Genomic DNA, 12,524 nt, shown 5'->3' with positions numbered 1-12,524 from the left:
TGCATTCCAGCATAATATTTCAGGCAACAATTTCGAGAAAGGAAGGGCAGAAAACAGACTGTGCATACACTGCAGTTCAAAATAGATTCATCATGTCAAACAGCATAATTTTTCTTTTTCTCCCCATTAAATAGTTATTTTAAGTTTTCTGCTGAATATATTTACATGCATAATGAGACTTCTTCAGTGCTTCCTTCTGAGTTACTATATATGCTTTAACACTGCGTGCCCTAATAGTGTACGGATATATACAAATGCACACATAAATGTATGCACTCATGCACGCAAAACTCATGCAAAAAAGAATTAATGGGAATTTTTGACTGGATGCTACCCCCTGTAAATATGTTAAATGTGAACAGTGCTTATGGTGAGGTTCATTAACTGAAAATATTGCTTTTGTCTACACAAGTTGTGTCGCCCACATAAGAATGGACGGCACGTAAATGCTAATTTGCAGACTTGGTTCTTTTCAATTTACCATCAGGGGCTCTGTTGGGAAATTCGGTGGTCACTTTACTACAATCCTTAGGGAACAACTTGAGCTGAGATCTCGCCCAGCACCTGAAAATAAAACTCTGCAGGTGATCTCCTCCAAAAAGAAAGAAGAAAACAAAAAAAATAAAAAGCTGTTGGAGGGAGAAGATGTGAAAAGAAAAAGGAGAAAAGCCTTTAAAATTTTTAAGCAGGTTTATCTGTTGTTTCACCAAAGCAGCACAGTGTTCTATCTAACTTTCCAAAGGGCCTCCCAACCTCCTTACCCCTCAGTGTGCAAGCTGCTTTGTTATCAAAGCTCTGTTCTGTAAAGGCCACTTTTTTAGCAGCAACTTAATGCCTTTAAACTCTTTTCTGTAACTTCAGCGTTTGTTTCTCAGAGCAGTCATTAAAGCTGGGCACTCCGAGGCTGATGGGCATACTAAGCTTGCCCACTTCGAACTAATTGCATTCAGTTTAACATTCTCCAAGCACTGACAGTCCTCATTCAAGCCAAGTGTGAAAGTTTTTAAATTAGTTTTCACAGTTTGATTCACAGACAGCAAATGCAAAATGACACAGGATTAATTTTTATTTTTTTTTTATTTTTTTTTCCCCAACAACACAGTGCAACAAAATAGCCCAAAGGCTATTTTAGTTCATTCGGTTCAACTATTAGGGAAGATGCACAGCACAGAGAATGCTCTAACTGAGACAAAGGCTCCGGAGGGCTTTCGAGGCTTAATACTGCCCCGTTAATGAGAGTACCAAACATTTGCACAGCCTTTCCACTTCACCACTAGATGTTAAAATGGAAGTCCAGACCATTTCAGATCAGTCAAATTGATTACTGCTTAAAATATTATCATTTTTTTAATATTTAATACAATCTGGTATTGGACTGTAAAACGGCCAACATAGAAATCCATGCTCTCAGGAAAGTACAAATCATGGTTTTGCATATAATCTGACTCTTGATCAGTCTACACATATTTGTTGAGATAGATGTTAAAAAGCAAGCCAGAAGACTGAATTGTTGATTGCAAAAATGATTCGTTAGCACACAGAATCATTAAGGTTGGAAAAGACCTCTAAGACCATCCAGTCCAAACTCCAACAACACGGCAGAACAGGACAGGAATTTGGTTTCCTTGGCACTTCTCGTTTTTCCAGTGATTACAGCTAAGTGCATGCACTGAACTTACACAGTCAGCTTTCTCAGCAGGCACAGTCCCTCCAGAAGGCTTTCAAGTGTGCAAATGTCCATCTGAGCAACTACAGAGGCATGTATGAGCCACAGCCTTCATTACAAAGAAAAAACATACAGCCAAAAACAAGCCAAGTAATTTCAGTCTTTATTTTTGTTATCATCGGGAGAGTTTATAAGGTCTGTAACACACAACCACTCTAACCTGAATATTTTCTCATATGCTATTAACTAACAAATGCAATCTAATTTAACAACCTAACAGCTGTATAGATAGCAGTTACTCACATCACAGATGGAAACTATCCTGTAGTGTGAGTGGTATTGCTACCAAAGTACTAAATACAAATTTTCTGCATGCACAGATGGAGTCCAGCTTCAAGTTCCAGATTTGACATAACCCAGGACATGCAGGTCACAGCTAGAAAAACAGAATAAGTCAAGTGCCCATTTCTAAATGTCAAAACACTATTCTCTGAGGCTGACATAAATTGGGCACTTCTTTAAAGGATTCAGAAAACTGATTTCAAATACCAACCTCACTTTAAAGGCATCTTCTATTCTGTGCTTCCAAGTTACACGCTTGCATTACAATGACCACAAACAGCATCTTATTTTATAAAAAGGACATATTTGGCATCTTTCTTAAATCTGAAAAACAGAACCTACAGAATCACAGAATGGCCTGGGTTGGAAGGGACCTCAAGGATCATGAATTTCCAAGCCCCCGCCGCAGGCAGGGCCACCAACCTCCACATTTAATACCAGACCAGGCTGCCCAGGGCCCCATCCAACTTGGCCTTGGACACCTCCAGGGATGGACGGGGCATCACAGCCTCTCTGGGCAGCTGTTCAGCACCTCACCACTCTCTCTGCAAAGAACTTCCCCCTGACCAAGCACTTGGCAGAATCCCATGATAGCATCACCACAAGCAAGACATGCGATGCACACACCAGCGTAGTTTCAGTAGGCGCTCCATTTTATGAAACATTTTCTTCCAAGTGTTCTCACAACTAACTTCCCAAACAGCTTTATCAGCTCAGATGGTAAATAAATACAGGTTATTTCATAGCTAAACTCGTCAGAAACTGCAAAAGGGATACAATCCAATCGTTACTGAAAGTAATGAATACACTTTTCTGGTCATTTCATGCCAGGTGCTAACAGACATCCGAATCACTAAACAACACATTCACAAGACATCATATGCATGTGAATATTTACACTTAAGAATTCCCCCAACTGTAAATGCCACAGTATTACTAATTAGTCATGACCATGATAGTCTTTCAGAAAATTATCTTCTCTTAAACAAATAAGATTATGAAAGAATCTTGGGTTTGGTGAGAATGAATGGTCAAGAGATTCTAGAGCCACTCACTTACAGGTTACTAATCTCACTGCTTTGTCTTGGCAGTCATTGTATGTTGTTCCAGCTAACAGCCATACAATGCATGAAACGAGTCTGTGATCCAGTTTGTACCCCAATTTGCCAGTGTCCCCTAACGCAGCTAATGCTGTAATTGGCAATTCCAAAGCAGGGACAGAGCACTCAGTGGGCCCGAAATGTAAATAAGTTCATGTAGAATCACTGCACAACACTCCACAATACTCTGCCATGAGTAAGCATTACATATATAGGCTATGCAGTCGTTCAGTGAAGTACAGTACGTAATCTGACACATATTGTAGGCACTGGGATTCCAACATAGAGAACAGAGCACATAAATGACAGATGCACAGCCAAATTTCTTACGGTCATTTGACAATCTCAGCCAGTGTATTTCTGCTTCTGGAAATCCATACATATTTTAATTTCAAGAAACTAATTAATGCCAATCTCTACCAAACGTGCTGATAAAAGATACTCCCTGTAAAAGCATTGATTCCATCTGAAAAGCTGCATGCACTCTAGACTAGCACAAAGCACAGGCATTCCCCTTCCACGGCTACTGATAAAACACACAGCTGTAAGCAGCTGCAAAGAACAGATTAATTTTTTTTTCCCCCAGTACAGATATTGGCATTAGCTGGAGGAAATGAGCATGCAGTTTCATCATGATGTTGGTTATTCTTTGGGGACCTCAGAGGACGTAACTGAATCCTGATGTTAGGGACTGAGGACCAAAACAACCAACTTGCATATGAAAGCCATTTTGAAGTGCACTAGAGGCAGCAGGCACAATATACCATACACGTGTATATGTTTCATCTGCTTTAGTACTTTTTTTCCTCCTCCCATTGCTTATTTTACATTTAGATCTTTAAGCTCTTCAGATCCACCTTGTCTTCTCTGTGCACAGTAGGATACGGACCTGAAAGGGACCAGCAGGGACCTTGTTCTGCTATATACTGCAACAAAACTGAATAGAATAGCACTTCAGACAGTAATCCAGGATCCGTCCCAGTGTATAATTCCTTCATCGTTACATTAAATCATGTTTGCCACCAACTACCTTGTACTAATGGGTGCATAAAGCTATTCTGCACCTGTCAATTGCCAAGGCATCTGTGCAAACACAATGAAATGGGAAGAAGTGAAGCAAGGAACCCTGCAGCCAAAAATAAACATGAATCAATACAAATAAAACTTAAGCACTTGGCAGGTATGGTTGACTTCTTGCTAAGTATAAATGGTATCAAGGCATATTTTAGCCCAATGCTACCTATGTTTAAATACACCAGTTTACATATTACTGAACAATATTCTAAATGTCTTAATGAAAATACTCGAGATGAAAGAACTTGTTGAGTTAGTTCTTCTTTCCAGGAACACAGAGCTACTTTTGTTTTCTCACTGGGCTCAGCTCTGTTTTACTTTGATGGCTCTGAGGGAATCATCAGTTCTGGCAGAAAATCTTCAGCTTTGCTTTGTGGCATTGCCAGTAGAAAGCAACAGTACAAATCCAAGAAGTGGAACTTCCATGTGATGTTACACTTGCACGAGTAGCTGTTATTGCCAGCTGCAGCAGTCAGAATATCAATTTACTCATTGTACAAATATTAAAAAGCCTGATATAAAAGGGAAGGCAGCCTTATCATTACCTGCTTGTTTTCATTTCAGAAAGCTGCCTTCCCTCACCTTCTTTAAGTATCTACTAACGTATTTTTTATTGGATTTTATCTTGAAAATTAATCATCATAAATTTGAAAACATTCTCTCGCAGATCTGTCAGTTTTGTAGAGCTACTTCATTTATTAGAGGACCACATGACGCATCAGAGCTCTATATTTGAACATGACATATTTTCACTTTGTTTTGATACCACATTTGAAAATTGTTCCTATCAATCTCTCGCTGGAGCCAAAACTTAACTGTCTTGTTCACTGAATCATTAAATGCCAAGTCACATAGACAAATAAAAGCATTTGCAAATTGATCTTCTGCATTTGCAGATGCAAATATTTGCAGAAGTTTCCTGTCGAAAGCATCTCTGGAAAAGAACCCACAAAAACGACGCGAGGCCTTGGCCAGTATCAAAGCCAATTATTCCTAACCATTCTGGTCATCAGTTCACACCAAGAGTTCCAACGCTTCATGAAAAGGCTGATTTTTAAGTAAAATTTCGTGTTTACAGTTCCCATTTCAGAGAAGCATTACAACTTCAGTGCATTTGCCAGACTCAGCTTACACATTAAGATCCACGATTTTCTGCATCGTTTGCCAGGAGAGAGGAAAAAAAACACAACAGGCCATATACTTACATTCCCCATAATGCATCATTTTCTCTCTAAATAGTGGCAGCAAACAGGCACATCCAATACTGTATTACTTTCTTCTCTCATTCATGACGATGTCACACACAGGTTCTTTGATTCTGAAAGAGAAGCATTTCCCAGGTTCTAAGGATAGAGGTACCCCAACCAATCCATCATGCTTTGTGCGCTAATGATAGACTCATGCATAAGAGGCACCAGAAGCAGCGAGAGGCAGCAGGCATGAAAAGGAGTGAATCAACTGTCAAGGGTTGTGATCTGAAGGACTGCAAGGCTGTGATTAGAATTTTCAATCAGGACTTCCACAATTCATCACGCTACAAGGCAAGGGGGGGGATGTATTTCTTCATCAGGCCTTCCTGCTGTGGGCATAGCGAGTTCCAAGGCACTAAAAAGGGGATATCTTAAAGCCTTATACTTACAAAAAAGGTACGATTGAATCTTTGGGGAGTGAAGGATTTTCTGGCACTGCGGTGCTACTACTTTTCGTATGCATACTGAAAACTGAAAGACGATTACTCGCAGCACAGCCTTTCAGCTGCTGGAAAAGAAAGGGCAGCTCTTCCTCCCTGTCCTCTTGCAGGCATGTTAATGTTGGACACCTGAGTGAGAAGGAGCCCTGGCAACTTTTGACTGCTTGTCCTAAGGGATATGAGAAGGAATAAAATGCAACAGGAATCCTTAATCAGAACTTGCCAATGCTCTCAGAAACTTCACAAGGAGGCAGGCAGAGCCCTCTGTGAGGAAAGCATTCTCTCAGCCTGTAGAAATCACCTGCAACACAACAAAATCTCCCAAACCTCCCCAAATGCCTTCCTGCTCCTTTCTCCCCTTCCTTCATCACAGTAATTGCATCAGCAAAACTCAGTGAGCTTTGTGAGGGGACGAAGGCTGCGTCCCAAAGCCTACATCCAGGCAAATCAAACACATGGAAATATACAAATAAAGCATTCTCTTAAAAGGCAATTTTCACGTTAAGCCATGAATAATGAAGTGTAAAGAGAGTCCTTGTTTGCATAATTAATGTTTCAGTTATTGATATTCCTTCAGAGGGTCACCAGCCTTTTTTTCTCCGAGTCAATTAATTAATAAAACAACTCTTTTTATGCAGGTAATTGCAACCAATTTAGTACTCAAAGGCAAGGCACGTAATATATCGGCTTTATTTATTTATTTAATGCTGCAACTGTCGTGACACAACGATCACTTGCAAACACAAACACTGAACGGATCCACTGAGCTCATGACTAGAAAGTCATCCTTTGAAACTAACAGAAAAGAAGCAGATGAACTATGGGCAAACACGGCAACATAGGTCAGACTACCTCGTGTCCTTTCACCACAGCAGTCATGTTTTCCTTAACGTAGATCTCAGCTTCCTTCCATTCCTAATCCACCCAAAATCCAACCTCAACAGCCAGTTTAGAGACACCTTCCATCAGATCTCTTGTTAATGTGGGAGAATGTCAGGATTAACCATTTTATCACATCATATTCTTAAAGCACCTGTATGACTTGTGCTTACAAAACTTTTTGACTCTTGCTATCTACAGCAACACCCCTTCCTTCCAACAAGAGCCTTCATGAGAAGGTTGCTGGGCTGCCCTCTGACAGCAGTGCCAGACATCCCTACAGAAGTGATTCTTTGCTGCTAAAGTTTCATCTAAAATACATCTTTTATGGTGAGATCTAAAAAAGGAGAAAGAAATGGAAGATAGCAACATTGGAGTATGGACACCACCGACCAGCTGATAACCAAAGAGCTCCTACTGTTCTGATATTTCCACATCTGAAAACATCTGTTGTCACTTTTATTAAGCATTCTGTAACAAGGATCTGTTTTCCTATTTCATACACTGCTTAGCACCACTGGGGAAAACTGAAGGAAATGGAGGGGCTCAATCCTCTTCTGTAATTCTGGGGAATGGCTCTGCAATATAAATTATAAATGCTACTACTTGTTTTATGTACTCATCTGCATTTCATCAGCTGCTAAAACCTTGCAAATACTCCAGACACCGTCAAGAATCACTTCAAGCTTTACAGACTGCAAATCTCAAATCTGATCTCTATCTCTGAGATTAGAACAAAATGTGAACTAACCAAGAATTGAAAGAAAATGGAAATAGATACTGTAGGAAAAGCACATTCCAGACTTGCAAATCCTCTCTTTCATATAATCCTTGCGCATAATCTTTCAGGGGCTGTTCTGATGTTTCCCTTGGCCAGTGGTTTTAACCACTGCAGATCCTTTTAGCCGGTGCTCGGTTGTGTATTCAAGTGGTTGCTCTAGAAAACAGTATTCAAAACGTGCAGCAGCGAGGAATGCAGCCACAAAGCAGATTACGAATAAAACACTCAGATATTCTGTTCCACATTTCAGTAATTACTCGCAGCCAAGGTGCTAATAGAGAGCTGCTCCTTCAGTGTCTCACTTCGAAGGGATCGATGCAGTGCAAACACAGGCACTGCAGGGCTTAATGCAGATCCTAACTGCTTCTTATAAGACAAGGTTCTTCTCGACAGCTTTCTCCTGGGCAAAGAAGAGCCAGCTAAATAGTTGCTATTAGTGTATATTTGTGTCTTTTTGTCAAAAATCATACTTAATAAACACAAAGAACCTGTAGTGGAAAGATCCAGGAGAAGATAGAAATGAATTTCCAGACTAACAAAGCCCTGTTAAATCAAGTTAGCAATTTTATCCCTGGGGATAACAATTTGGCTTGCAGCAGTGGGCTAAATAACACAGTTCAACACATTAAGAACAAATCCGTATTCAGACTAAATGGACTGTCAGCTCAGAAAAAGGGCAGGAGGGAAAAGAAATGCTGCAGGACCTCTGCTGCCTGCCCAGAGCACATTTTCTTCCTTCTTTTTCCAGGATTATCACAAGCATACATCCACCAACAGAGTTTGCAAAGCTCTTGAGAAAAAAAAAAAAGACACAAACAGACTGAAGACGTGCCTTAATGAATGCCATCAAAATAAACATCAGTTGATCTGGATGCAGCAACATGCCTAAATCACCCAGAAATCCACATCACGAGGATTTTCCAGCCAACCACTGCAACAACAGCCATGCTCATCACCTCATACCACAAACACATCATCTCATACCACAGACAACTTTCTTAGCGTGCATCCAGCAGCAAGTTGGAACATTCCTGCTCTGAGCATCAGGCTCATTGCCTTGCCTCTCCCCACCAGAGCAATTTCAGCTGTACAGTTTCCCTGGAGGTCAAGAAAAGTTTCTCTACTGTCAGCACCAAAAGCTTTACTGCAAGTAGACCTTTTTTATTTTAATGTATGCACTTAAGTCTGCGGAAAATGTGACTACATTTAATGAAATTGTTTGAAAACTTCAAGATTTCGGTTAGAAAAAGAACATGAAATACAAGGTAGGCTTTCTAGGGAATACCTCCCTAAGCCATCTCTTGATAGGTAGGAGATCTTCCAGTTGAGCACAGATTTTCAGTGGTCTCCAGAGATTTACAGGCTTACAAAGATCTAACATTCTATGCTCCCCCTTGCTTTTTCTCATTCTATATGCATTCAGATGGAATACAGAATTGGGCAAAAGATGCCCTAAAAAATACCATCTAATGCTGTCAAGTTTGCTACAGAATATCGCTTTGACTGCAAAAAAAGGACATTTTTCAGATTAAAATTTTGAGGTAAGTGAAAAAAAAATTGTTATGAAAGGACAAAGTTAAGCCTAGGGCAAAAATAGAGAAGAAATGTATAATTATGTGATTTCTATTATGTCAAAATTGGCCACAAAAACTTGAATGTATCTATTTCAGACACGTGCATGAATATTTTTATATAATATTCAACTAATGTTTTCACTCTCATTTTTGCTCTAGAACGTATAATTTGTATTCCAAAATCAATCACTTCTCACAGACATTCACACTACCTGCCCTATTCCAAACAGGATTTATTTGTTAGCCAAGGAGCATTCAACTTTAAACATTCTGCAATATCAGCACATAAATCACCCTGAACACAGCTAAAAACTTTGCAGCTGCATATATTAGCTGGGTAGGTGACGAAGAATTCCTAACACGCTGCATCTGAATTCCTCATATAACTTCTTTCGCAATGAAAACCCTGTAGCTAAACGGATTCCAGACTTATCCTTTATGCTGCCCTTACAGGACACGTCGGACATCCCAAGCTTCACAAAGGCTGCGTGCTGTGCAGACAAGACACGCTCCAGTGTTTTTATCTTCCTCAAGAACTATTTCAACTCTTATAGATGACCTCCGCAGCTTAACTGATGACTATTCAGTGCCTCAGTTACAAAAACAGCCATTCTCATTTCCTTTACACTCCTCCTCAAAGAAATAAATCAGCGTCTTGACTGATGGAAACATTTGGCTGCCAGTCATTGTGCTTTGTCCCCTTGCTGCTCCACGCCAGCCTGCATGAGCTCAAGAGATGCAGAGCAGTGATTAAATTCTAACATGCAGCACAGAGAGCAATAACTAAGTGAGTGGTTATAAACAAATAACACAGCTCTTCGTAACTCAGTAAAGCACATTATTTGATTTTGTGCATGGTTATGAAAGACAGTCAAAGCAGCAGTGCTTTTCCACTAATGCAACAGCATTATTGCTTAATGGTGGAAAGCACAGGAGGGCAATATACAGCCTACAAGAACAGAACGTGCAAGCTTAACAATATAAGTTTATCTTCCTTATGAATTACCTAGGCAGTGCTTTTATTATATGAGATCCATTGTTTCCTGGTCTGCAAATTACTTCCTGAATCTATTAACTACAGCAGGAGAAATGCATTTTTCAGTCCTACTCCCTGGAAAAAGAAAACCCACCACAACATAATAAATCAACAAAAGCAGGTGAGTCTACATCAGCAATAAGGCCAAGTTATTCCAAGTTCGCAATCATTGGCTCCCTATAACACCAAAGGATTTTTTTTGTGTGTGAGGGCGGGAGCACAGAGACGAAAGGATTTAAGTGTAAATTATACAATGGTAGTACAATTCTGAAGCATTACCATGCGTGTGAGGGATTATTAAAGATCAGGTAGGATTTTTCTAGTCTTACTTCAGACACCTCCAGGGAAACGTATTCTGCAGTGCTCTGTAGGAGATAAAGAACAACCTAAGTATATTAAAAGGCTCATAGATATAATTCCACGAACTACAAGCTTTCTTTGTAACCTGGATATCACTATAACTTGGATATCACTAAACGTACAGCATTTCTGTGGCACTCTGTCCACATCATCCTTAAAAATACAAATTACATCTCCGCTTATCAACTTTGTCTTTGCATGTCTTGAATTCTCTACTGAGGGCTCAAGAAGAGTAACGTTGTTTTTATTCGTGTATCTTCAAAATGATCAAAGTCTACATGATGTGCACACAATTTGTTCACTGTACTTTTTTTCCAGTTACCTCTTAAATCTCCAACTTCAAGGTCTGGGAACAGGTGACCACTGCTCAAGCTGCTGGGTGCTTCCCAATCCCAAAGACTCCTTGCATTTGCTTGCAACTTCACCAGATTGTGATAGTTTAGGCTTTGGGGTGGTTTTCAGGATATGAGGGAAGAGGAATGGGCTGAACCACTTCCAAGAATTAGACTAAAAGGAAACGCTGTGTTTTTACCGTGTTAAATGACCATTATAAAATTGCACTTGAAAAGCATTCGGGGGTTTTGGAACTGAGAGCAAGCCTTCACATCATGGATCTGTTCAGATGTTTTTATTCATTAATCCTAAAAAAACCCCACAACTACCGAAATTGCACAACTGCGGCAGATTTTGCACTGCTTGTCGACTCCCCTTTATACTGAAATCTCTTCACAGTGCCACCTCTCCTGCAGGAGCTGAGACATGCACACTCCTTCCTACAGAAGTTGTCCCAGTAAATGGGCTGCCCTGTAATGACTGCTCTGACTTTAAATGACACAGTGATGCTCTATCTCATTAGGCAAATCTTCCAAGAAGGCATAAATTAGGAAATAAAGTTCATAATACATTTGCTTCCCTTCCTTGTAACCTATTTCACAAAATCACAGAATCATAGAATGGCTTGGGTTGAAAAGGACCACAATGATCACCTTGTTTCAACCCCCTGCTGTGTGCAGGTCACCAACCAGCAGACCAGGCTGCCCAGAGCCACATCCAGCCTGGCCTTGAATGCCTCCAGGGATGGGGCATCCACAGCCTCCTTGGGCAACCTGTTCCAGTGCTTCACCACCCTCTGTGTGCAAAACTTCCTCCTCATATCTAATCTGAACCTCCCCTGTCTCAGTTTAAAACCATTCCCCCTTGTCCTATCACTATCCAACCTCAAAAACAGCCATTCTCCCTCCTCTTTATATGCTCTTTTCAAATATTGGAAGGCCACAATGAGGTCTCCCCAGAGCCTTTTCTACTCCAAGCTTAACAAGCCCCGTTCCCTCAACCTTTATTTGTAGGAAAGAAACTATTTCACTGGGAAACTATTTCACCAGTTTTACACTTCATCAATTTAAGCGTTAATGCTAATGTGAAACACTTCAAACCTGTCAGAAAAGAAAAAAACAAAAACAAAAAAACAATCAAGTGTCTAATTAGAAAGCTGTGATGGCCATTTGGGAAAGTGGAGTTCAATTTTTCCATTCACAAGCTATACATAAGAAAGCACCGAAGCCAGAAGTAAATGCAGAGCTGGAAGACCTGCAGGCTTCTGCGCAGAGCGAGAGCTTTTAGTGCTTGCCTGAGTACAAGGAGAAACCAAATCCCCAGGGTTCAACATCCCCGCCTGTGAGATTTACAGCTACACAACAGCGTGAAGTGTTGAACAAGAGCAGGAGAATGTCAGTTTTCTGTGGCATAAAGACTAAGGGCAAGTGTAATTTCTGATGTTAAACATAACTGATTCCTCCACAGAGCTGAATCTAATGGCAGGAACTCAGAGGTGTGTCTTACTGTTGAATGCTAGGAACACCAAAGTTCTTGTACTGCAAACAGGATGCAGCTCCTTGAGGAGCCATCAGACGGTTTCACAAGTTCCTAAATGCATTTCATCATGAATAGAAACTGAAGCCATTGGCAATAATGTTATCCCTGTAACTGATACTGTAGGGTGATTCTGTCACAGTGTAGCATGGA

The 12,524-nt window shown here is 40.4% G+C and overlaps 1 protein-coding gene across 8 annotated transcripts in view; it reads right to left on the bottom strand.

Moving 5' to 3' along the window:
* DAB1 (DAB adaptor protein 1) overlaps nucleotides 1-12,524 on the bottom strand; it is a 127,069-nt gene that overhangs the window by 103,499 nt on the left and 11,046 nt on the right. For all 8 annotated transcript variants that reach the window (XM_052666240.1, XM_052666244.1, XM_052666242.1 and 5 more), the window contains exon 2: nucleotides 5,388-5,500. The gene's annotated coding sequence lies outside the window, so the exon portion shown is untranslated. The remainder of the gene's footprint in view (nucleotides 1-5,387; nucleotides 5,501-12,524) is intronic.

This window comes from Tympanuchus pallidicinctus, unplaced genomic scaffold, assembly GCF_026119805.1.
Source record: "Tympanuchus pallidicinctus isolate F22 unplaced genomic scaffold, pur_lepc_1.0 scaffold7, whole genome shotgun sequence".
Taxonomy (NCBI): domain Eukaryota; kingdom Metazoa; phylum Chordata; class Aves; order Galliformes; family Phasianidae; genus Tympanuchus; species Tympanuchus pallidicinctus.
The sequence above is the reverse complement of the archived record's forward strand: the minus strand, read 5'-3'. Positions and strand labels throughout refer to the sequence as shown.